The following is a 24,666-nucleotide window of genomic DNA, read 5'->3' as shown; positions in this document are numbered from 1 at the left end:
GTTTATATATATATATTATTCCTTAATTGGAATTCATTTTTTGAGATGAGCATTATATGTTAATTTTTTTTATTTTTATTTCGGACTATTAGTCTCATCTTTATTAGGCCAGAGGAAGTTGGCCGAAACGTTGTGATCCAATAAAAAGATCCAAAAACAACAACTAATAAAGATGAGACTAATAGTCCGAAATAAAAAAATAAAAAATAACATATAATGCTCATCTCAAAAAATGAATTCCAATTAAGGAATAATATATATACATACCAATCGGTACGGACCTGACTATGGAAGATCAGATAATAAATAAACGTGGATTTATAAGAGCAAAGAATCCAACCTTGATCGCCCTTCGGGGCGCAGTTGATAGAGACGTTGAATCTCTACGGTTCCAGATGAACATTGTCTGAAGATAGCGGTTTCAATCCCACCCAAAGCGTGCCTGAGGTAATTGATCAAAAATGCGGTGAGACGACAACAACTACGGATGGCAGTGATGGCTGAGAATGCAGTTAGGAGATTCGAAGTTCCTATCCGCCGCGGTTACCACCTGACGAAGGCCAGAGGAAGTTGGCCGAAAAGTTGTGAACCAATAAAAAGATCCAAAAACAACAACTAATAAAGATGAGACTAATAGTACGAAATAAAAATAAAAAAATAAAAAAAGTTTAATTTGGAATTAAAGGATCACCTCCAATACGATATAAACATAATGAAAATATTTATTTTAGGTTAAATATTCGTTAGTTTTAGCAGAGATATATTACGTCCGCCATAGTCGTATATAAATGTTAGGTAATTTTAAATTGTATTCTTAGTATGTCCGCACTGAGAATTGAACCTTCAACCTATACAAGATTGCAGCTTAGAATTGAATTTTACTTTGTATTTTATTCGGTACATCACATATCCTTGCAGGTAAGACTGGCGAAACAAGAATATGCTAGTGCTGTGGATTAGAGTGTGCCCCGTTCGTAATAGATTCCCGAGTTCGACAGAAAGATTCCCGTGTTTAATAAAATAGATTCGAAGAAGGTAGAAAATTATATGGGCAGTAACGTTGTGAGAAAAACACTCAAGATGAGAAAAGTACTCTGAATAACCCAATAAATACAAATTATCAATCCTCATCTCGAAAATTCAGAAACATGGAATTCTTTGTTTATAACCTTAGGTATGCGAATGGTTAAATAAAATGTGTCGTATCTGTACTTGATTTCGAATGAAGATTAGGATTTCTGCCGTTTATATGAACAGCTACGACTGTAATATCGAATCAGATTTACGTTTATTTCTTACTAGCATCTCAATTCGAACGAACATAAAATGTTTTTAAAATCTTTGTTCTGGCTGGTTGTCTTTTCTCACACGGGTCATAGCGCAACATCATTTCAACTGGAAAGCAGACCAGCGTAACAGTGTTCCAAAGGCAGGCAGTTCTGGAAAAAAAGCTTTGTTTATGGAATTTGTGTTTAGATATTTTTGGTACTAATGTTTTTTATTGGGTGTTATTCGTACAACGTTTTTGGTCGATGTAACCTCTGGCCTTCTTCAGGTACAATAGTCACCATATTTGATATTGGGACAGAGCTAACTATCATTTATAATTTCCAACGTTTCATATTTAGGTTCTAGTTAAAAGTAAAATTTTAAATAAAATCAAAAGTTATCAAAAAAAAAAAATTAGGAAATATTTCTTCTAAATTATATATAGCAAAAAGGAAGGGGGTTAAAGTTTAATTAGAACCATTAACAAATAATAAGGTTTACGAAAATGAGAGACCACTGTTTTGTTTGATAATTTTTTTATTCTATTTTAACTAAAACCTAAATACTAGTGTTGAGACGATTAATCGGAATCGGGAATCCAAAAAATCGAAACTTTGCGTTCATATCATGTCTGTATGTGTGATAGTCTTCTCTATTTACTTCTCTATCCACGAGGACAATATTAGTCACGTGGTGGATTTTGAATGTGTTGAAAATGCAGCTGTCTTAAAAACAAGGGGGCACTCTAAATTGGGACAGAAATAAAAAAAAATTTCCCAAATCAAGATTTCCATTAATCGAGGACAGACCAGATACTACACATTGATCCCAACCGAAATGTCTAGTATCATTACATGTTATTTTCTATTGTTGTACTACTTCTTTTCATGTGAGAGTGTTCTTGTTTCGTTTTACTGTTCTTAACGTGAACAAACTGAATCCATCCTCGCATTTCAATAAAAGGCTTCGTCCGTTTTTGTCGCACGTTTCGTATAATTACTACTACTACTACTACTACTACTACTACTTTTCTCATTATGATTGTAATTTTCACGTTTCGAAATGTTGTGAAAATGACAGTCAAGATGAGAATAGTTGCCTGAAGAATCAAAATAATATGCAAAAACGTAATAACACGCTTCGGTTTTCGTTAAATATACTCATAAATGGACCTAATAAAAATTTCTCACAAAAGAAACCTTGCTAGTATCTCTATAATATATCGTTATCGCCATTGAATGTGCTCGGTTGGGCTCCAATCTTTAATTCCTCTATATAAGACCCTTACGGGAAAAGCTCGTTCTCTTACTACAACAGAAAAGCCCTTCCTCTCACGTTTCCTGTGGCATCAGGTGAAAATTTCATGGAACCTCTTTGTACTTGTTGAGCACATTATTGTGGCACTGCTTCTCTGTTGATTATAACTCGTTCATTTTTTTGTATTTCTGTGTTACTGTACCTTTATTGCTGTTGCTTATTGGTAGGGATAACTAGACTTTCTGACCCTGTTTTATAATGACGCTTGTTAAAAGGCGGATACTAGTAGCCAATATCTTTATGAGTCATGCGTCTAGTTCTCCCAGAATTATCTAGTATTTTATAATATCTTAATGAAACCATACAAATTGAACTGTTCCAATAAAGATAGAAAATTCGTGCAAATAGCACTCGTTCAAAATAATGTATTAAAAATATTCATTTAAAGACACGCGTTCAAAAACATGTTTTCAAAAATAGTCATTTAAAAACACGCGTTCAAAAACATGTGTTCAAAAAATACAGACTTAAAAGACACTCCTAATAAGAATAGAAATTCTAAAATATACACATTCAAAAATACTCCTTTCACAAGCACGCGATCAATAAACAGAACTTCAAAACAACGCGCTCAAAATACATCCGTTCAAAGTCTACTCGTTCAGAAAATGTGTTATTAATAAATTCACTCAAAACCGAATATTCAACAACACACGTTCCAAAAAAATAACATGCATTCAGAAAAGACGCATATAAAAACATTTTTCAAAAACACTCGTTCATTAAATATTCTTTCAATAAAATCTCATTTATAAACACACGTTAAAAACCACTTGTCCACAAAAGAATTACATAAACATCCGTTTAAAATGTATGTGTTCTAAATATACGTTTTGTTCAAACGTGTTCTAAGTATTCGGTTTGTTCAAACGTGTTTTAAATAGACGGTTTGTTCAAACGTGTTTTAAATATACGGTTTGTTCAAACGTGTTCTAAATATACGGTTTGTTCAAACGTGTTCTAAATATACGTTTTGTTTAAAAACACCGGTTCAGGCATATTTGTTTAAAAACAAAAACGCTCAAAAATCAAACATTAAAAACCCCATCTTAATAGAACACTTGTTTAAAAACCACTCGTTCAGAAATAATCGTTCAAAAACCTCATAAAACACAAACATAAAAAAAAACGAATTTCAAAAACATTTGCTTGGTAAACATTTGTTCAAAAGTTCCATGATAAACATACATTCAAAAAACTCTCGTTCAACAGTAGACATTCAAATAACATGATTTCAAAAGGCGCTCATTTAAAACCACGCGTTCAGGAACATACTTTCAAAGACACTCATTAAAAAAAAAAGAAACATTTAAAAAAAACAATCCTTTAAAGACTAACATTAAAATAACATATCTTTAAAATGGATTCGTTTAAAAACACGCGTTCAAAAACAATCCTTTAAAAACACTTACTAAAAAAAGACATTCAAATAACGCACGCTCAACAATCACTTACCATGCCACGTTTTGAATATGCTGATAGTTGAAACCAGAATAACATACTGGTTCCGTTGACCTTGAAAATATAACTGGAAAACCAGTTTGCGTTCACATTCGATTATATGTATGTTCGTGCCGCAAGATAAAGGCGAGACATTGAATAAAAGAATGAGGTGGGACTTAAGTACATCTAAAATATACCTGTGTGTGTGTGTGTGTGTGTGTGTGTGTGTGTGTGTGTTTGTGTTTGTTTTTTTGTTTTTTTGTTTTTTGTCTCTTTTGCGTTGGGCTAGTGCGCTGATCGGTAAACTAATCCGCTATTTATTCTTTTGTGAACGACAAGTCCGTCTTTATGAAGAGTTCTCCGGTTTCGTCGACTTTCAGTGCTTTGTATTCGTGACCGTCTGATCTGGAGAGGCAGACACGTGAGCGCGAGCCAAAGAAAAGGAAAAGAAAAATTATTCGTGTTAGAACAGGCAGCCGCCTCTTTGAAAAGCTACAAAAATATGTTTAGCACTAAGATGGTAATAATATGCCAAAATTCAATAGATTCGATCACATTTTCAATCGGGTTTATACATTGAACAACAGAAACGCAGGATATATTTATAGAAAAACCGGCTGTATTAGAACAAACAAATGAACAAGCACAACGACTGTATACGACGGACGTTCCAAAAATAATGCCTTCTACTTTTATTACACCGCACTGAATCAGATTGTATTGTTTTGATGACCGACTTTCATTCATTACTTGAAAGTTTCATCTCTCTGTTGCAGATGTTGACGGTGTGAGCCGCTAAAAATGCAATTCCTGTCATGGACTGTCATAGATGCTTTGTTAAATTCCTCTATGCAGAAAAATTAAACCAATCAACATTCACTCGTGCCTATTGAACGCTTACGAAGCCGATGCAGTTGATGTCAACACAGTTAAAAGATGGGTTCGTCGATTTCAGAGTGGCAGCAATGCCGTTATTGATAAAGCTGACTCCGAACTTTTATGAACCAGGCATCAAAAGAGGCTGACGAAAGTTCATTTCGAATGGTGGTGACTATGTAGAAAAATAAATTTGAGAACAAAAAATGTCGTTCGTTTTAAAAGTACCACTATGGTCTTCATAGTTCTTTAACTTTTTAGTTTTTTAGTTAAAAAAGGAGGCCTTACTATTGGAACAAGCCTTGTATTAAAAACCATTACACATTTAAACAGAAACAATGTATCCACTAAAAAAATGAACTTCAATCATAGTGATAACTAAGGCCAGGACAGCTGCATATTTTTTTAATTGTTTTGACTCTCGAGTGTGTATCGGTTGATATCTTTAATGCTTTTATATAGAGTGATGTGGTTCTCGGTTGATAAACTGTGTCTGATATATACTCGAGAGTCAAAACAATGAAAAGAATATGTTGTTCTTATAGCCCTAGTGATAACATACTAAAATACCTATCATATTAATAACTTATTAAGACTATACCAATTACAATATGCTGCCAAACAAGACTAATAAATATACGTTCAGTACCTGATAACCCCTGAAGATGGATCCAAATAGATTTGAAAGTAATAGGGTTCAAAATGGGTACGGCAGATACACCAGCCAATTTCAGCTTGAAAACCGATTACTGGTAAGGAACTAAAAACGGATCAAAGCAAAAAATATGCAGGCGTGAATTGTCCGTGACGTTTTATAATTATTATATGTCTATACTAGCAGGCCGCCTGGCATTGCCTGGTTGTAAAATACGCTTAAACATGATATTTTGATTAATGCAGATTTCGTTTTTTTATTATATTATATTGTACCTAATATATAGTAATGATTTTAAAAGTTAAAAAACAAAATGACTAGTGCGCCACCATTGATATATATATATATATATATATATATATATATATATATATATGAGTCAATGGATTTTTAATGTGCAGATTTGAAATTTGGTATATAGGGTATTCAGATATGTGGAAAACTTTTTAAATCGGTTTTCGCCCATGAAAAAAGGGCTGCTGATGCATAGAAAAATTGGTACTTGAAGTCATCAGATTTTTATATCTTTCAAGTTTCACGAGCTTTAAAAACACTTTCTAAAGATGGTGTTGTTGGTCCGATGGTTATCGTATTGGACTCTCTGTCTTTAGGTTCGGGTTTCGATCTCAGCCTGAGTTTATTTGCTTTTTTTACTTACAAAAAGTGAACTGTTTAGAAAAAAAAAAACATAATAATCGCATGCACATGTTCCAGTTTCTCTTCGTTTTTATTTTTACTTCATTTTTTTTTTAACGTTACGTTTAATACCGGGCAACGCCGGGTACCTCTTCTCGTCTCTGTCTTTCTCTCTTGGAAGCTTTTTAATCTTAAAAACTATATCAAAAATATTATGTGATGAATTTAATTTATTGGAAAATTATTTTGTCAGTAAGTTATTTAATCTTCTACGTTTGCAAGGATCGTAAGTTGTTTACGATGAAACACTGTTTCGGTTATTTAAAAACAATATTATATTACAATAGAAAAATGCGAGCATTAAAAGTAATATGGTTAAGCTTAAACATGGAAAAGTAAAAAATTCTAGTTATTAAAACTAGAAAAAAGGACAAGATATTCTAGTAAAAAATATAAATTTATAACTTAAAATATTGCAGCATTAAGAATTGATTATATAATGTTATAAATTGAATTTAAAAATAAATGTATGCTGTAATATTATAAGTTATAAATTTATTCTATTTTTTACTAGAATATCTTGTCCTTTTCTTTTCCAGTTTATACAACTAATGTAACGGGACGTGTCACGCGCATGACGTTGTGACACAAGAGTCACGGCAACAGATCGTGATAGTCATCGACACCAGATTATAACAGATATATGTCACTGGTACGTGAATGTGACACTTTCGTGTCCCGGGCATGCGTCGTTTAGTGGTGGACCCCTCAAGCGTGACCAGACTCGCTCGCCCTGGTCACTGGAAAACATACCTCCGCTGCTCAAGGCATGTTAAACGTGCATGACCCCAAGTCCGTGTGGCAACATTGTCCTCTTCGGCCGTCACTCTGGTTTTGTGTATGTGTCTTCGTCGTCTGGCGTCAGGGCATACCTGAAATAAACTGCATCTTCACTTATGCCGGCAATCGAAAAACAAAGAAAAACCTGTGGTCATTTTCGTTTAGACAAAATAAAATAATTATTTGCAATCATTCTACATTTGTTTAAAGTCGTGTTTTCGTTATCCGCGCTTCGTGATGCAGGTTGTATACTTGAGATATCAGGTTAATTCTCTTGCTAAGAACAAGATCTTTTCAAGTTAGTTCTTATTGAGATTTCTGCCCCTCTCACCCCAGGCGGGGCGAGAGCCGATGTGTCCGTCTCGCTCGCTAGTCAAAGACTGCCAAACCCTTCTTATTAACCTTATACGTCGCTACCCGTTTGACTTGGGACAATTTTCCTCCCTGTTCCTTGGTGCTATCCACCTTGCCCATACAGGCCCCGACCGTTCTTGGGGAAAGCTTCCTGTTGCTGTCAGCTCCCATAGGGAGAGGGACAGACCTTGTGTCACCTAGTGGTATCTTTACCCCTCTCACCGTTAGCGTGTCTGGATTAAAACTCAGAGTGGCTCCCCTCGCTCGGAGCCAATCCTCTCCCAGAATCATTTCGTTGCATAGCCCGGGTACCACATACAATTCTCTTTCTTTCCGGCCGCTCGTACGGGTAGCCATACCTTCTCTGTAACCGACATCCAGCTACCGTCGGCCTGACTGAGCCCCACATCCGACGGGTACAACCTTCTCCTCCCTGCTACAGTCCGACAGACGTCCGCGTCTATTAGGGATATTATCGCTCCGGTGTCAACCAGAGCCTTCACCTGCGTGGCTCCTATCGTCACATTACAGGTGAGTTCTCCCTTTTTTGTGAGCGGAGGGAACACCTGGGCTCTCCTCTTTTCCTGTCTCAGGGTTCTCTCCTGGTACCCCGCTCCCGTGAGCATCGCAACTTGTGACAGTGGTTTCTTTCCAACCCTACCTGTCTGCCCTACCTCTCTTTCTCTACAGATTCGCCGAGGGGGGGGGGGTTCTGATTCCCTCTCTCCAGAGGATCTTTCGCCCTCGAGTGGCTTTTCCTTCGGTCAGGGCAGTCCCTCCTAATATGTCTCAGGTCTCCACACCGCCAACACCTGTGGGACTGGTGGCTGTAGGAGAAGCGGTCAATTTTGCCTCTTCTCTGACACGCGTTCAGTTCGGTCTTTACGATGCCCACTCTGACTCTCCCATTCTGTCGGGGTGTCTTCTCGTAGACAGTGTGGCACACTCTCGACCGGTGGCCCTCGCCCACACAGTTCCAGCACACAAATCCAGGCTGGCCCCGGGCGAATCCTCCGGCCCCATATCTCATTCTGTTCCCCAGTTACCCGCTCCTATTTCGCGACTCCTCCCCCATTATTCTTTTCTGCAACCACGCATACTAGTTATTTACTTTTCCATGTTAAGGATTAACCATATTACTTTTCATGCTCGCATTTTCTATTGTAATCCATGATTTTCCCAGGCTTTCATTGAATTCATTTGTTCTTTGTTTAATTTCAGTCTTATGTTTTGCCCTCATAAACATAACACACACATATGTAATAACAATGTATTGCATTCGTCTGCTTCAATAAAATCCTCGTAATTATTTCCTTTTCGTTCTTTTATTCTGTCTGTTTCACTTGTTACTTCTGTTTTCGCGACAGCAGTGAAATAGTAGCAACACGAGTCACTGAAGCGACGTGGTTGCCATGGAAACCAGTCATAAAAAACGTCGTTCACCTCCTTACGTGTTTTTTTTTTACGATTTTTAACACCACTAAATTCATCATAACTTTAGTTTTACTAAACAAAAATTGATATTTTTCACAAGCAAGCTGAGACGGTGATCTATAAACTGTAATAATTGTTTGAAATTGGGTCGAAAAATGAGTGATCGGTAAGCAATTCTAAATGACTAAAACTGCCACTTAAGCATATATATATATATATATATATATATATATATATATATATATTTAAACACGGTATGATATATAATTAAAATTCAAAGTCAGGATTTATAAGAGAATCACAATCAGATTTTTAAAAAGCTGCGTATACGAGATAGATGAATTGGATAAATGAAAAGTTGGAGTTTTATTGTGTAAATTAAAAAATTACAAATAATTTCTTTTTCATCAAGGAATACAAAATTTTGTATGTTTTGTTGAAAAACATTTCTCGTATTTTTTTTTTTTTTAATTTACGGAATGTAACTCCAAATTTTCATTTTATATATATATATATATATATATATATATATATATATATATATATATATATATATATATATATATATATATATATACTCGGGTTTTTTTATTCAAAAGTAATGGACTAGTGAATTCAACGAGGTTGTTAGATAGTGCTCAATAAAAAGAGCTGATAATACTTGTTTATTGTTATATAAACATGCTCACATCCCGCTGCTACAAACAGCCACTTGTTTCAATCAAACAACAGATATCATCAGGCAGCGACTTGACTATTCAAATGTTCATTGAATAACAATAATAAGATTATTCAATGAACATTTGAATAGTAAAGTCGCTGCCTGATGATATATGTTGTTTGATTGAAACAAGTGGCTGTTTGTAGCAGCGGGATGTGAGCATGTTTATATAACAATAAACAAATATATATATATATATATATATATATATATATATATATATATATATATATATATACTTTGTGCTGCTGTTATATACATTAATGTCCATTCATAACATATGGGTAATTTTCTGTGTCTGCGTGCTTGCCTGACGGTCATTTAGAACTTTTAAAATGAGTATTTTATTTCTATTAAAAACTAGAAGATATTGATACAAAATAGTTTAATCTCAACAAATAAAGTTGAGATCTACAATCTGATGTTTTACAGTTTTCTTATCAATAGATCTTAAAGCATTACATTACAAACCTAATTTTAGCTTTTATGTGACGTCATAGATTTATGATTTACGTCATGTCTCAAACATTAATTCAGAAATAAGCGATCATAAATATAAATTAATTGTTAAATAGCATCACTAGCGTTATAAATATTTTTATAGTCTAAGACAATTTATTTTGCTTCAATTACGTATTTCCATTAAACGTATTTGGTATACAATGTTAACCAAAAGCTTGGCTTGCATTGGCTTATATCTATGTCATCCACATACAGTATTGTTTCGCTGTTTCACAGTTCATCAGTGAGGCTAGATAAGCAACTAAGTGAAGCCAGGATCGAAACCCGATTGCCCGAACGACAGTCGGAGCTTCTAACCGTTGCGCTATACGGCTGCTGTTATGCGGGCAGTGAATTAACAATGTTTTGACAAAATCCGATATTAGTGTTGGGACGATTAATCGGAATCGAAATCGAGAATCGGAAAAATCGAAATTTTTGCGTGTATCGGTATCGAGATTGGAAAAATTAGTCTAATTTCCGATTCCAAACCGATTCTTTAAAATTGTTAAATAAAAAATAAAACAAACACAAAGTGTTTTTTATCATTAGAAGTTGTTCCTTTACAACGTCAAGATGAAAGTGTAGTATCTGTTCTTCAGATGCGGCACTTCAGTTTTTTGTTCTGTCAGTGAAGGAGAAATCCTTCACGGCTGAGACAATTTTTATTTTTGTTCCTTTTCACCACATAAAAAAAACGACTCTGGTGCCTAACTTTGTCCCGTGGGGAGGCATTGTAAATAGGAACATAAGACTGAGAAGGGCCACAGAATGAGTTATAAATCTCATTTACAGATTTAACATTGATTAGCAGAGTTTATTTCATTTATTGGGCATTTATAACCTGCCTATTGCCTTTGTAATCGTTTCGCATCTATTCGCTTAAATGTCTATGTCCCCTCATCGGAAGGAGTTCATATGATTATTAACAAGTTTTAAATGCTCTGGGTGGGGTGTTGGTGGTAAATTTCATTGGCGGCAGCTATACATTGGGGTGGTTGTCATCGGCTTCTTCTGAAATAAAGTTTTATGACTCTCCAAATCTTATTTAATTTGTTTTGTTTTTTTTTTAGTTTTTTTGTTTTTTGTTTTTTGTTGTTTTTTGTAAGCAAAGTAAATGTTCTAGAGTTCACTTGTCTATTCAATATCACAGATTTTAAAAAGCTTTTCGCACCTATTTGATTAATGGCCATATGGTGTCTATTAGAGACTTCGCACTTAATATAAAAAATTTAACATACTTGGCATTTTTTTTCCTGACGCTGGTTTTGTCGGATCACCACATCCTTTGAAATATTTCTTGTTTCCTTATATTTTGTTTGGTTTTGGCACAAGTGAAAATATAGATGAAAATCTCACAAGTTTATCAAAACTTTGGAAGAGCAAACATTGAGAAGTTTGTTAACTTAAAAAAAACTTTCATTTACATTTAAAATACCCAAAACATATGAGATGCTACTTTTTTATGCGATTATGTGTGAGCACACTGAAACGTTATTTTGGAATTTAGAATGGAGGATTCAGTTGTGCATATAAATATAATGTAAACTGGTCCCCATTTCTGTACATTATAACTTCTCAACAGTTAAGTAATTTTTACCACTAATTCTAAGGCCGATCAGCAAATTCATATAATCACATGTAGTTGCTATATTTTTCGTATTGCCACCTGTACTTAGGGTTAGTAGTAGGAAAGGAGTGTGTTTTTTATGACTTTGTAACAATATTATATATCAATACGATAGCATGTGTGTTATTTATTTTGTGTGTCATAATTACATCCGAGTGACTATTGTTTAATTATGGATTCTCATTTCTTATAATAAATAATTTTACCAGGATTTTTTCATAAGTTTTGGTTTTGGTTTCGATTATAACTGATGGCACTCAGGTAATTTATTTTCTTATAAATAATTTTACCCGGAATGCTTCATAAGTTTTGGTTTCGAATTAAATTATAGCTGATGGAGCTCTAGTCATCTATATTTTTTTTTTTTTTTTTTTGTGCTCAGAAAACTCGTCCTGGAGAACTCGTCCCTGGAAAACTCGTTCTTTTTTTCCTAAGTCGGAAAACTGCTCCGTTATTGAATTGTGGGAAAAATCCACTCGAACTTCTCAAAGTAAATCAGGAAATAAATTGCAACAAAGGTATGTTGCGACCTTTCGCTTTAGGTAATGTATTACCTTGGTCTTGTAAAAGATTATCAAAGACCGATTCCACTGGAAAAATAAGTCAACTCAATTACAACACTGTTCATCAACTGAAATTGGCGCCAAAAAGCCCTGACGATCGTTCCCAGAAGACCTTAATATATGCTTGCACATCCAATCAGAGCAATCGTACAACAACACCTATTGCTATAAAATTAGCGGGAATTTCTGGTGTAAACTTTCCATCTCTCCCTAGCCAACAGCCGGTAAGTCCTGTTCTTGTATTTCCAACAGAATAAATATCGATTGAAAACACATTTTATGTTTTTTTTTCTTGAAGGGGATATTGTTTTTAAAGGCCACTACACACATCCCAGTATACTTTTTAAAAAAATATTTTTAACTCTTGTTTTAAAAAAATAAACTTGATCATGGAGTCAAGACACGAAAAACGAAACCATATATTTATTTCAAAACTTCTTTAGTTTTAACACGTTTTGTGTTATTATTACGAAACAAAAATAAAAGAAAGAAAACACGTACGTATTATCAAAGAAAGCAAATATTTTATTTAGAAGAATCAATTTAATTTAAACAATTCGCGTGTTATTACGAAACAACAAAAAAGAAAACACGGATGTATTTTTAGTACCGCGCTGAAATGATAACGTTATTATTTCGAAAGCCTTTCCTAACATAGGGAGGGTATCGTTTAAAAGTCATTTCGGGAGCACTTCTGCAGTATGCAGATGGCGGCTATTGTTAGCGGGCGATAACTCCAATTTCTATTTGGTCAAATAACGCGGCAAATAAGTAACAAACAAAAAGAAATTTCCGAACAGAAAAATATTTGAAAACCAAAACATTTATGGCATAAAAATGTATCAATATATAATTGTAAAAACATTTATTTAAAAGTCTTTGTAAGAAAATATAATTTTAATAAAACAAATTTTGTAATAAAACCAACATTGGATTTTTATAAAGTAAAATAGCGTTTTTCTTTTGTTTGTTTTTGGTTTTTTTTAACAGATAAATAATTTAAATGAAACATTTTTTTTTTTATTAAAGCAACTTTAAAGGAGCAACAACAAAGTAGTAATTTAAATGTTTTATGAGTTAGAAGCGCCACCTGGGGACAGTTTAGTTAAACGCACCAAGAAAAGATAGCCGCTGTCCGCATGGTGTTTCGTGAACACAAAAAGTGTTTAATCTAAATTAATTTTTCTAAATAAAATATTTATTTTATTATTTGATAATACAAAAAGTGTTTTCTTTTTTGTTTGTTTGCTTCATAATAACACACGAAATATTAAAAACTAAAATAATTTTTTTTATAAATATGTGGTTTTGGTTTTCGTGTCTTCCTTTCGGTTTCGTTACATAATCAACCGTATTCACTTCCGGTGGCTTGATTTTTTTTTTCCGCACAGTGATTTTCGACATTACCTAAAAATATACAACTTTATTTTCTTTTGGAGGGAGAAAGGGGGCTCGTTTTAAAACTATATCTACCTCAGTATTTTCTTTATTTTTCTATTTTTGAGCGATTATCGAGACTCCTTGGACGTGATCCTCTCATGTCGGACATTTTCTGTTAAAAAGTAACACTCGATATTACTTTTTTAAAAAAACTTTTGAACTAAAACTCTTTAAAATAAGTTGAATCACTAAAAAATTACAAAGCTCGGTAGAAAACAAACTCATAGGAAAATCAATTTAATTATTTTAAACAACAGTAAACAAGTAAAAATATTTTTTTAATATTATGGGGATTATAGTATCTTTAAAAACAATATCCTCTGCAAGAACGGTCATAAAATGTGTTTTCAATCGATATTTATTCAATAAGGAACCAGTTTTCCTACCTAGCAAAAAAAGGGACAGGTTTTCCGAGTACGAGTATTCCAGGTACGAATTTTCTGGTGCGAGTTTTCCGAGTACGAGTTTTCCTAAATTCATTTTCTTTATAAGTGATTTTACCAAGAATTCTTCATAAGTTTTGCTTTCGATTACGATTATAGCTGATGGAATTCCAGTGATCCTTTTTTTTTTAAATAAATAATTTTATCAAGAATTCTTCATAAATTGTAGTTTCGGTTTCGATTATAGCTGAAGGAACTCAAGGTAATGCACCAAAGTCATACGGATAATTATTTTTATTTTTGAAATCGCAACTTTATAAAATATAAACATCGATAGAACATTACCTCTGTAATAATATATACGAAATATGCAAGGATTAAAATATAATATTTAAGCGTACTTAACGATCTGGTTACTCTGGGCGTCCTTGCTAGCTTGGATAAATACTTTTGCAGTTTTAACAAGAGTTACAATAATATCAGAGCATTTCTATTGGCGCTATGAATACCAACATCAATATATTACATATGAATGAGTCCATTGTGATATTTCTACAGGTCTCGCTAGTTGTTATTATTTGCATCTTGTTTTTGTCTTGTTTTTTTTTTTACAGCAAAGCAAATCAATTTAATAACCCACCAAATTTATATAATTGAAATAAAATTTAAACATTCATAGAAGCACATAATAGTTAACGAAGCCCAACGCCCTCTCCGTGTTTAAAATGGTTTTCTAAATAGTAACATTATTATTTACAAATTCGTTCGTAACAATGGGAGGTGGTAATGTTTTATTCTTACATCGTTTTCTTCAGTTTACCTAACAATCGTCGACTATTTTCAACTGTTTATGAAAACTTTCAAGTAGCATGCTGTACACTAATGACGAACTGATACATTTTTTGCAATACATTACAAGGAAAACATTGGAGAAAAAATATACCCGGAAATTACCCGGGTATTTATGTAATAATTTGAAAATTTACGAAAAAAAAAACAAAAAACAAAAACAAAATCTCTAATCTTGGTTATTATAGTCACAACGTTTCGGCCGATTTTCCCTGGCCTTGTGGATATAATAAACCCATTAGAAGGCAAGTCAGCAACACATGTAAAGAATTCTGCCCACTTCACGGAACTGATCAAGGGAGCACCCATCAGTACAAACCAAATGGTAAGCCTAGATGTGGTTAGCCTATTCACTAAAGTCCCAACTAGTGAGGCACTAGCAGTAATTCAAGACAAACTAGCTGCGGACCTCTCTATAGAAGAGCGCACATGTGTACCATTGCCAAACTTAATGGAAATGCTGACATTCTGCATAGAAACAACCTACTTCAGAATGAGTACTGACCTATATCGACAAGAGGAGGGGCTAGCTATGGGCTCGCCATTATCACCAGTGATGGCGAGCATATACATGGAATACTTCGAAGACATGGCCTTAGGTTCAGCTCGCTTAAAGCCAACCATGTGGCTAAGATACATTGATGACACCTTCATACTCTGGCCCCATCAGGAAGACATCCAGGCTCTCCTAGACCATGTGAACTCAATAAGACCATCGATACAGTTCACAATGGAGAAAGAAAAAGATAACCAACTGGCCTTCCTTGATATACTCATATCACGCACAGAGCATGGGTTTAAGACATCCGTATATCGCAAGCCTACCTTCACCGGACAATACCTTAACTTCAACTCCCATCACGCATACAGTATCAAACATGGAATCGCACGCTGCCTACAACATCGAGCAGAGACAATAAGTAGCGACACCATTACATACCACCAAGAAATGGTCAGGTTGAAGAATACCCTCCGTCGTAACAACTACCCCGATAGCATACTATCCACCAGACGTGTTAATAGTATAAGAGAGGAGAATGAAACCCAAAAACCTCCAACGGTCTGCCTACCATACATACGAGACATCTCTGAAAAGATTCAGAGAATATGTGCCCCCTACAACATCAGGACGGTATTCAAGAGCGAGTCAACACTCAGACGGTACCTGGTACGAGTGAAGCTCCGCCTGGAGGAGAACATGACCAAAAACTGCATATACTCCATCCCATGCAGTTGCAGAAAGGTTTACAAGGGTGAAACATGCCGCCCCCTTAAAGTAAGGGTGGAAGAACACCGAAAAGCGGTAACTAAAGGGGAGACGGAAAAATCGGGTATAGTCAACCATGTCTGGATGGAGAGGGGGAACCATCGCCCCCTATGGGATGAAGTAAAAATGATAAACAGAGAGACCCACTGGAAAGTGAGAAAACTTAAAGAAACAGCTCACATGCTCGGACATAACAACCTACTGAGCAAACCAAGCATATAGCTGAATGCAATTTGGACACCTCTGATAGAGAGAGAAAACCTTGAATAACAACATAGGTTTAACATTAACAAAAACCAACTAAGAATTGTCCTAGACGTTGTATCAAAGTTTACAGTTATCCAAAGGTGCTGAGTTCAATCCTGAACGAAGGCAGTGAAAAGTAACATTCAAAACAGAGAATCAGCAACTATGTCCCAGAGCCTAGCTGGAGTCCGAAAACGGTACCCCCGTAATAATAATAAAGGGTTGGGTTCGAGACTCCTAACAAACGGTTCCCCAAATACAAAACACCTGATGAAGGTCGGAGGGCAAAACGGCCGAAACGTTGTGACTATAACAACCAAGATGGGGAAGTCAGTCCGACAATCTCAATCAATGAAAACACCTCATCTCAAAAATACAGATAATTAAAATCTCTAATATTTATGAATATTAAAAGAATCAGAATCGAATCGGAATCGGTATATGGATCGGAATCGGGAAAAATATTGGAATCTTCTCACCACTAATATATATATATATGATCTATATTTGATTTTATCTATTTTTATTAGCGATTCTGTGGTATTTAATTGAGAGGCTCTCCTAAGTGTTGTAGGAGTTACCTGCCCTTTGTTTATATTTTTTACGTCAACCATTTTTTGTGGGTGGACGTATTTTTTGTTATTATTATTAATTTTATTTATTAAATATTTGAATATTTTATTAAATATTTATTTTTATTTTATTTATTAAATATTTTTACTTGCATAAAAGTTATCCATGTTAACAAATAATCAAATGTTTAATAAATAATAATAATAATAATAATAATAATAATAATAATAATAATAATAATAATAATAATCCTAATAATAATAATAATAATAATAATAATATGTATGGTGTGCATATATTTATAACTTTTTCGTTTTAGAAGTTTTCTACAATCAAAATAATGTAATATATATATATATATATATATATATATATATATATATATATATATATATGTTAGGTTATTTACTTTGATACAAATTGGGTAAGAAAAGGACGGAATCCTTTGTGAAAAATCAGTTTGTGTGCAATTTTAACAATCGGTATTAGCTATCAATTAATAAATGCCTTCCTGAGTTTCTTTTAAGTAGATAAAAGGGTTTTCTACGTGGGATAATATAGACACAAACACCTATTAGAAATTTCAAATATTTTGAGTCGTATTAATTTGGATCCATTACGCATTAACAAAGTTTCTAATGGATCCATTACGCATTAACAAGTTTCTCTGAATGTAAGTTTCTACATAATTTTAGATATTTCAAAGAATCAAAATCATTAAAGGAATTTGGCATAATGATTTTACGCACAAGGTTTAATATCATTACAACATCTTGTGGTGCTACAAAATTGTATTGTTCGGAGAATTTAATTTATCTCTAGTTTATTTAATATATATGTATATATATATATATATAATCTGTATTTTTAGTGTATATATATATATATATAATGGTTGAATAGATTGGTTTCCTAAATGTAAATCCAATGAAAGCCGCGAGCTTATTAAAGAGTGCTCAATAGATAACAGAGCTGATATATAGCCTGTTTATTTTTGTATCTATTGAATATTTCCCTCATTAGATGAGTTGTTATTTATGCTACGTTCGATTGATTTTGGTATGTGCTTAATAATAGAGGGTGGGTGGGTGAATATATGTGGGGTCTGGGTTTTCTTTAATGTATGGTTCGTAGGTGTAATTAGCTAAATCAAAAATGACGTCCAGGAAGTTGACTTGTTTAATATTGATGGTAATTTCCACCTTAAAGCCCCTATTTTTCATAACCTTATGCATTTTTCTTATAAGTCTGTCACATTTTATGCTTGTGGCGTCCTTAAATATCACCAGACCGTCGTGTAAACCTATATCCTCGATTGTCGCTGTTAAGGGTAATGTTATGTAGTGTAAATAATCCAACCAGGTCTGTAGCGTCTGCAAAATCTAGGGATCCCATGGCTTAGTCAAAAAAAACATTTCGGCTGTTTTTGTCCATTGCTAATAAGAACAGCTCTTCATTACTATATCGATATCATTGTTTGGGACACAAGTGGAATTGTTGGCAAACTAAATTGCTTTCATGAAGAGCTCCTTTGTGATCGATGGGTATTAATTCATAATGTCGAATTGTACGAACGCACATATTTTCTTATCAGCAATATTAGTGAATCATTTGATCGAGTCCAAAGTATAATCCATTGGTTGAAGTTGTATTTCGCTTTAATTTGGAGGTTGATTTTTCGACCATGTTCTTGCTGATTTTCCGAATTTCTGGTCTAGTGAAGTTAGTTAATCTGGTTACTGTTTTCTTTCTTTTTTTCTTTTTCTTTTCTTTTTTAGGAAATCGGTTTGTAATCTTGGAGTAGGATGTATGCTTCATTTTTCTTGAGTTTACTTACTCTGCTGCTAATCTGTAGATCCTCCGTAATTTCTTTGCTTTCAGTGTTGATAATTTCCACTGGGTGATGGTGTTAGCCTTTTTGGTAGTTTTTTGTTAGATTTTTTATCATTAGGCCTCTGTGTTGTTGTTGTTGTTGTTGGTGGTGGTGGTGGTGGTGGAATTTATAGAAATCACTAGTTTTATCAGTTCTTCAAGAAGGTTATTTTTAACAATATCATCGATTTTCCTAGGAAGAAGTTCTTGTTCCTGTGGAATTCAATGTTTAAAAATGAGAAAAAAGATGAACGGATAAAAAAAGCAAGGAATAAAATAAACAAATGAATAAATAGAGCTTATCAATAAAATAGATGTGGGAAAGTGCCACAAGAAAAGAAAAACCAAGCATAATGACCTAAGATAGGGAAATAGCAGTGATGAAGGTATAATATTACTTCAGACCAAAGCAAAACTTATGCCAATAAACAAGCGCCAAGTTATATGAAACCAATACCTCTCTGCTGCAACTTTCACCCTCTTCTTTCACTCTACCCCCACTCCTACTCCCTTTCTTCACCACACCGCCCTCCAAAACCTTTAATGTTCACGTTAACAAACTATATACCCCGTTTCTTTCAGAGCGTAAACCACACATGAATATATTTTATAAAAACGAATGTAACTTAGACTCTTGTTTCAATATCGTCCCTTTTTGGGTCTGATGATGTGGTCTATTTGAATTGAGATTCCACTGAAACATGTACGCACATATGTAACCAATGATGTTTGAATAATAAACAAACCAATATATATATATGTGTGTGTGTATATATATATATATATGTGTGTGTGTGTGTATATATGTGTATATATATATATATATATAGAGAGAGAGAGAGAGAGAGAAAATGACGATATAATGCTATATTGTAATATATATTTATTCATTTATTCAGTAAAAATATACATCAGTTGGGTTATAGGGCAAGTGAAAACTCTTTATTCCATGGTATTTCGAAGCCTAATGGTTCTTATCAGAAGATGAGGGAAGATGCTAGGTAAGATAATAAGGATGCGACGTCTAATGATAGTTACATTAGGACTTAAATAAAATATTGAGTCTGTTTGGGGGTGCTATATTGATCACGGTGTTATATCGCATATTCCTTCAGATTTACATAAACAAAACACGGAATTAGCAGGAGGAGTGACAGTGACAACAAAAGCGGCGCTTAGAGGAACCCCTTTCGTCGACATAAACTAAACAGACATACCAAACGCACACGAGAGCGTCAAAGCCTGTTTTTTTTTCTGTGTCTACAACAACAGCATAATTCGCAAGTCATCCCAGCAATAAAATCACTAGAGGGAACTATTCAACGGAAAAAGAATCAAGTTTGAAATATGAGCATCACAGCCGACGACCCTCCCGCACGTACATCGACACAAATAATTAACCCATGGAACAAAATGATAACATAATTCTTAATACTTCCACGATTTTATCAGCATAAATCTGATATGGACAAGTGAGCATACACCCCCAAACAGATGACTTCCTATTGTAAATTAAGACGTGGAAACTAACACAACTTTAAAATGAAAATACTGTATCAACTCCCGGAGCCATCATGTCTCCAACTACGTCCGCGGGCCAAGTATAAAGACAGCTGGTTTTCGACAACCAGGCAGAATAGGCTAGATCGCCGAGCAGTGAGGTTGTCCGTGGACACTGCCATTCCAGCAGCAGTTCAAGCCACATCAGCAGCAGGAAGCCATTGTCAACTTCACCTAAAACATCAACAGCAGCCCTAGCCACAGCATCAGCAGCAGCCAATCGTCGTCGACCTCACCCCAGCCGACACCTGCAACAGCTGTTCAGACTACTCCTTCTTCACCATCGACTCCCAAAAGCTTGACGACCGAACGTTATCCTTACCCCAAGCAGTTGATCGACGTCCTCATCACCGCCTTCACCATCACCGGCATATTATGACAATACCAACAGCACCTGCTATAATTACATTGACCCTGGATAGAAGTTTAAACTCAACTTCTTCGTTTCTCTTTCGTGCTTCCATACGCTCATTTTTTGCAATATAACATCTATGTTATAGGAGTATAGTTTTTATTATATAATGCAGGTAGGTATATGGTATATCTGCCATAGTGATTTAATATATGTGGACAAAATATGTGATTGGACTCTCGGGAAGAATATATTAATTAAGAATACGTTAATTGAAGGGAGATGCTTATGTAATCATCTGTATTAAATGGTTATAGCTATGGAAAGGGTTTACATGAAGTATGGGGTTTATGATATATCGGTATATTTTAGAGGGTGTTCCTGAAATTATAACAGTGCTTAAAGGAAATATAAATTATTAGGAATAATATTAAGATAATTAACGTGCGAGGATAAATTATAAATGATACGATATATAGTTGAATAATATGGAGGATAAACAAATGGTAGCATAAAGAGATAAAAATACAAAGGAGTATCGGATGAAAAGATAGAAAATATATATAGAGATTACATCGCAATAATAGATTATAAAGTTATAAGAAATACAAAGTTATAAAATATAGAATAAAAATAGGGGATAAAAAGGGTGAAAAAAATGGATATAAAAATAAGTACGAAAATAAATCGATTTAAATAGCCGAGTGACACCAAGAAAAGAAATACAATAAAATGAAACTACGGCAACAAGGGGAGTATGCGCTGAATACAGTGTGAGAAATTGGGTTTGTTTTGCTGTACACATAGATTCGAAAAAGTTGTCACAAAACAAATATAGAACAAATAAATGTTATCAAAGGCAAGCTAAGTTACTTTTCTACTTAACTGGATATGTTTTTAGTGTTTATATTTAATGTAACATGTTTATTCAGCTCGAACAACATACAGTGTTTACCAATGTATTGGAAAATTTTAAATGGCGGCCGACTCTCTCTTTGATGCGGTAAGTTTAGGAAAATGAGTTATAAATAAAAAAAAAAAAGCAGTCAAAATACTGTTAAAAACCCGCGCAATATATGTCAGCCTATGTCACGGTAACATATATTGAGCGAGTTATTGCGTAGGGAAATGTACACACACATACACATACACACACACACACGTTCACTTTTATAGATATACGAGAATGGGTGCCCAGCGTTGCCCGGGTGTTTGGCGGTGTATGCTGAGCAAAGAAAAAACCGGTCAATTTTTTTTTTATTTGGCCCCTATTATGATCCCTTAACATTTATTGATTTGGGCTCAAATCAAGTTATTAAGTTAGATCGATGTTCAAGGAACCTATATCTAAAATTTCAAGCGTTAAGACGCCAAATTGTCGGAAGAGTTTGGTAGAGTTCTCAAAGGTCAAATTGTTGAACTTTCACCCCATAACAGCCAAATTTCTGGCCGAAACCCGATCACATAGATTTTTCCCAATCTCAGTACCCTGTATATCAAATTTCGAGTCTGTAGACTAAAAATTAACATAATTATTGCGTAGGGAAATGTACACACACACCCACACACACACACGTTCACTTTTATAGATATATAGATAGATAGGTAGTTAAGAAGTAAAAACCAACCAATATCTGAAAGCTGATGATAATTTATTTTTTTTAAAGAAATACGTGATGTTAAGAAAATATCGCCGTTGAAGAAAAATATGCGGATTTTTATTACTAATTGTTTTTTCGTCTTAAATATCATGGCACGGAAAACAACAATAAATGTATTCTGATGAAGGCGTATATCACGTCGAAATATTGATTTTAATTAAATAAATATTTGTTTATTTTACAAAATGTTTGCGTTGTATTTGACTTATAAACGAACGTACATGATTTTCAAATTTAAACAACGCTAATATTACGGAAAGTAACGATCTTACCTATTTTTGTTTTGTTTTGTTTTACAAATATTTTTCCTGTATAATCAATTACTATGACTATCATAAATTAAATACATTTGTCAGCTGTTTCACGAGGTTGAAAAAACACTTTTTATCGATCATGGCAAGCTGCTCTAAGCTTGAGTATTTTTTTTACTTACAAAAAGAGAACTGCTTATAAAAACATAATACCCGCATGCGTATGTCTTAGTTTCTCTCCGTTTTTTTTTTTAACATCATTTTCTTAATGTTTAATACCGGGCCACAGCGGGTACATCTAGTATTTATGTAACGCCTCCCTCGAGGAGGTAGTTAAGAACTCTTATTTCTCTGGATTCTCGGCACGTGTCGTCTAGACTCCTCGGAGGTTGTTACATAAATCTGGTATGCTGAAAGCAAATATCGAAGCGGCATGCAGGAAGAAAGACAAACAATTGTAGTCTATCTACAAAAGCTTAATTTTCACAAAATTATGTACAAAATGTTTTTAAAATTCTCATTCAGATTTTGTAAGTTCTTTTCAAAGTCTCAACTCTCTTCACAGACAGCGACAGACGGATGGATGAGATGGGGAGGGGTCACGTCTCTTCTCGGACTAAACAAGCAATCTGCTTTGAAACTCTCCACTCACTCTGCGACTCAACTCTATCTCTTCTTACTCTGGCTAATTTTCGCACGACAGTCGTATATATAGTAAGGTATGTGGATAGGAGTGGAAATTCTCCCCAGCCAATAAGATTTCGCCACGAAATCTCCACGAAATCCTAAGCCCCAGGTCCCTGGGTGGGCACCATTCCCACACCTGAAATCCTCTCACGATTTTCAAAGACAGGCGTCAATTCTGACATCCGACACTGGATTCATTTAAGGCCAGACAAGGTTCTAAGTGAAATTTCCTGTTGTCAACTTTTAGCCGTAAAAATTTATTTCTTTGGTTTTTCAAACAATATCTATTTTTACATGAAACAAAATATATTTATCTATCTTCTCTATCTTAAATCCTTGGGTTATCTGGCATCATCCGGGAATACAAAGCTACCTTAGCGTAGTTCTAACGCTCCTCAATGGGGGATTACGTTACATAACCGTTTAAGTCCGCATTAATATCGATTGTGAAAAAAGTATCTATCTTTGCTTGCATTTCTAACAGACCTAAACTAAAAAGTTTCAAAGTAGTTAAAACTACTCCCTGTTCGTATGACTAATTTGAGAACGACAAGCAAGCCAGAATACGTTGATGTCACTGAAAGCGAAATAAATGAGTGCATGTTTTCCGAAATCACGTAATCAATTCAAGTGTGACCATGGCAGAATCCTATACATCGATCGTTGTTACAGACTTATAAGGCCTGGTGAAAAGGAGTAAATCGAATTTATTGATTTTTTTTACATGGGGGTCACCACTTATCAAGGCCCGAAGGCCACTCAGGGATAAGGGTTATTGCATGTACAGTAATCAGTGAGATAGTATTTTAGTAATCATTAGTATTGGGGGTTTTGATAGAGTGTCTTACTTAAGGGGCGGTTTGTCAGGAGTTTGTTTATATTGGACTTGAAGACATCCAAGTTGTAGTCAGATGGGAAACAGGCAAGCCGCAGACGTGAAGTTCTAAGAAAGAAGCTTTGCTTATGGAATCTACGTTTGGATTTAGGCACAGATAAAGAGTGGGGAAAATTATTGACAGTAGTTTCAGCTAGACGAGTGTTTCTCGTGTAAGATTGGCGAGGGGGGGACGAGGAATTGGAGCTCAGACGAGCACCTGCCATGGAAATAATGATAAAACAAAGACAGGCTCGCAACGTCTCTTCTGTGGGAGAGGGGTTGCAGGGAAGAGAAAAGGGCATCCCCCACTGAACCACGAAGTCTATTTTGTACTCTGTCAAGGCAGGATAGGCTGTTTTTAGCAGCTGCTGACCAGATATAGCAGCAGTACTCCATCCTTGGACGTACA

At 34.6% G+C, this 24,666-nt stretch overlaps 2 protein-coding genes across 3 annotated transcripts in view; one reads left to right on the top strand and one right to left on the bottom strand.

Moving 5' to 3' along the window:
* Positions 1-4,474, bottom strand: part of LOC145291034 (uncharacterized) — a 199,304-nt gene extending 194,830 nt beyond the window's left edge. The window contains exon 1 of the mRNA XM_080136540.1: positions 4,042-4,474. The gene's annotated coding sequence lies outside the window, so the exon portion shown is untranslated. The remainder of the gene's footprint in view (positions 1-4,041) is intronic.
* Positions 1-24,666, top strand: part of LOC145291252 (uncharacterized) — a 207,057-nt gene that overhangs the window by 3,785 nt on the left and 178,606 nt on the right. The window lies entirely within an intron of this gene.

This window comes from Euprymna scolopes, chromosome 12, assembly GCF_053919585.1.
Source record: "Euprymna scolopes isolate OS-2025 chromosome 12, ASM5391958v1, whole genome shotgun sequence".
In the NCBI taxonomy this organism is placed as follows: domain Eukaryota; kingdom Metazoa; phylum Mollusca; class Cephalopoda; order Sepiida; family Sepiolidae; genus Euprymna; species Euprymna scolopes.
Note: the sequence above shows the minus strand (reverse complement) of the source record. Positions and strands in the feature narration are given on the sequence as shown.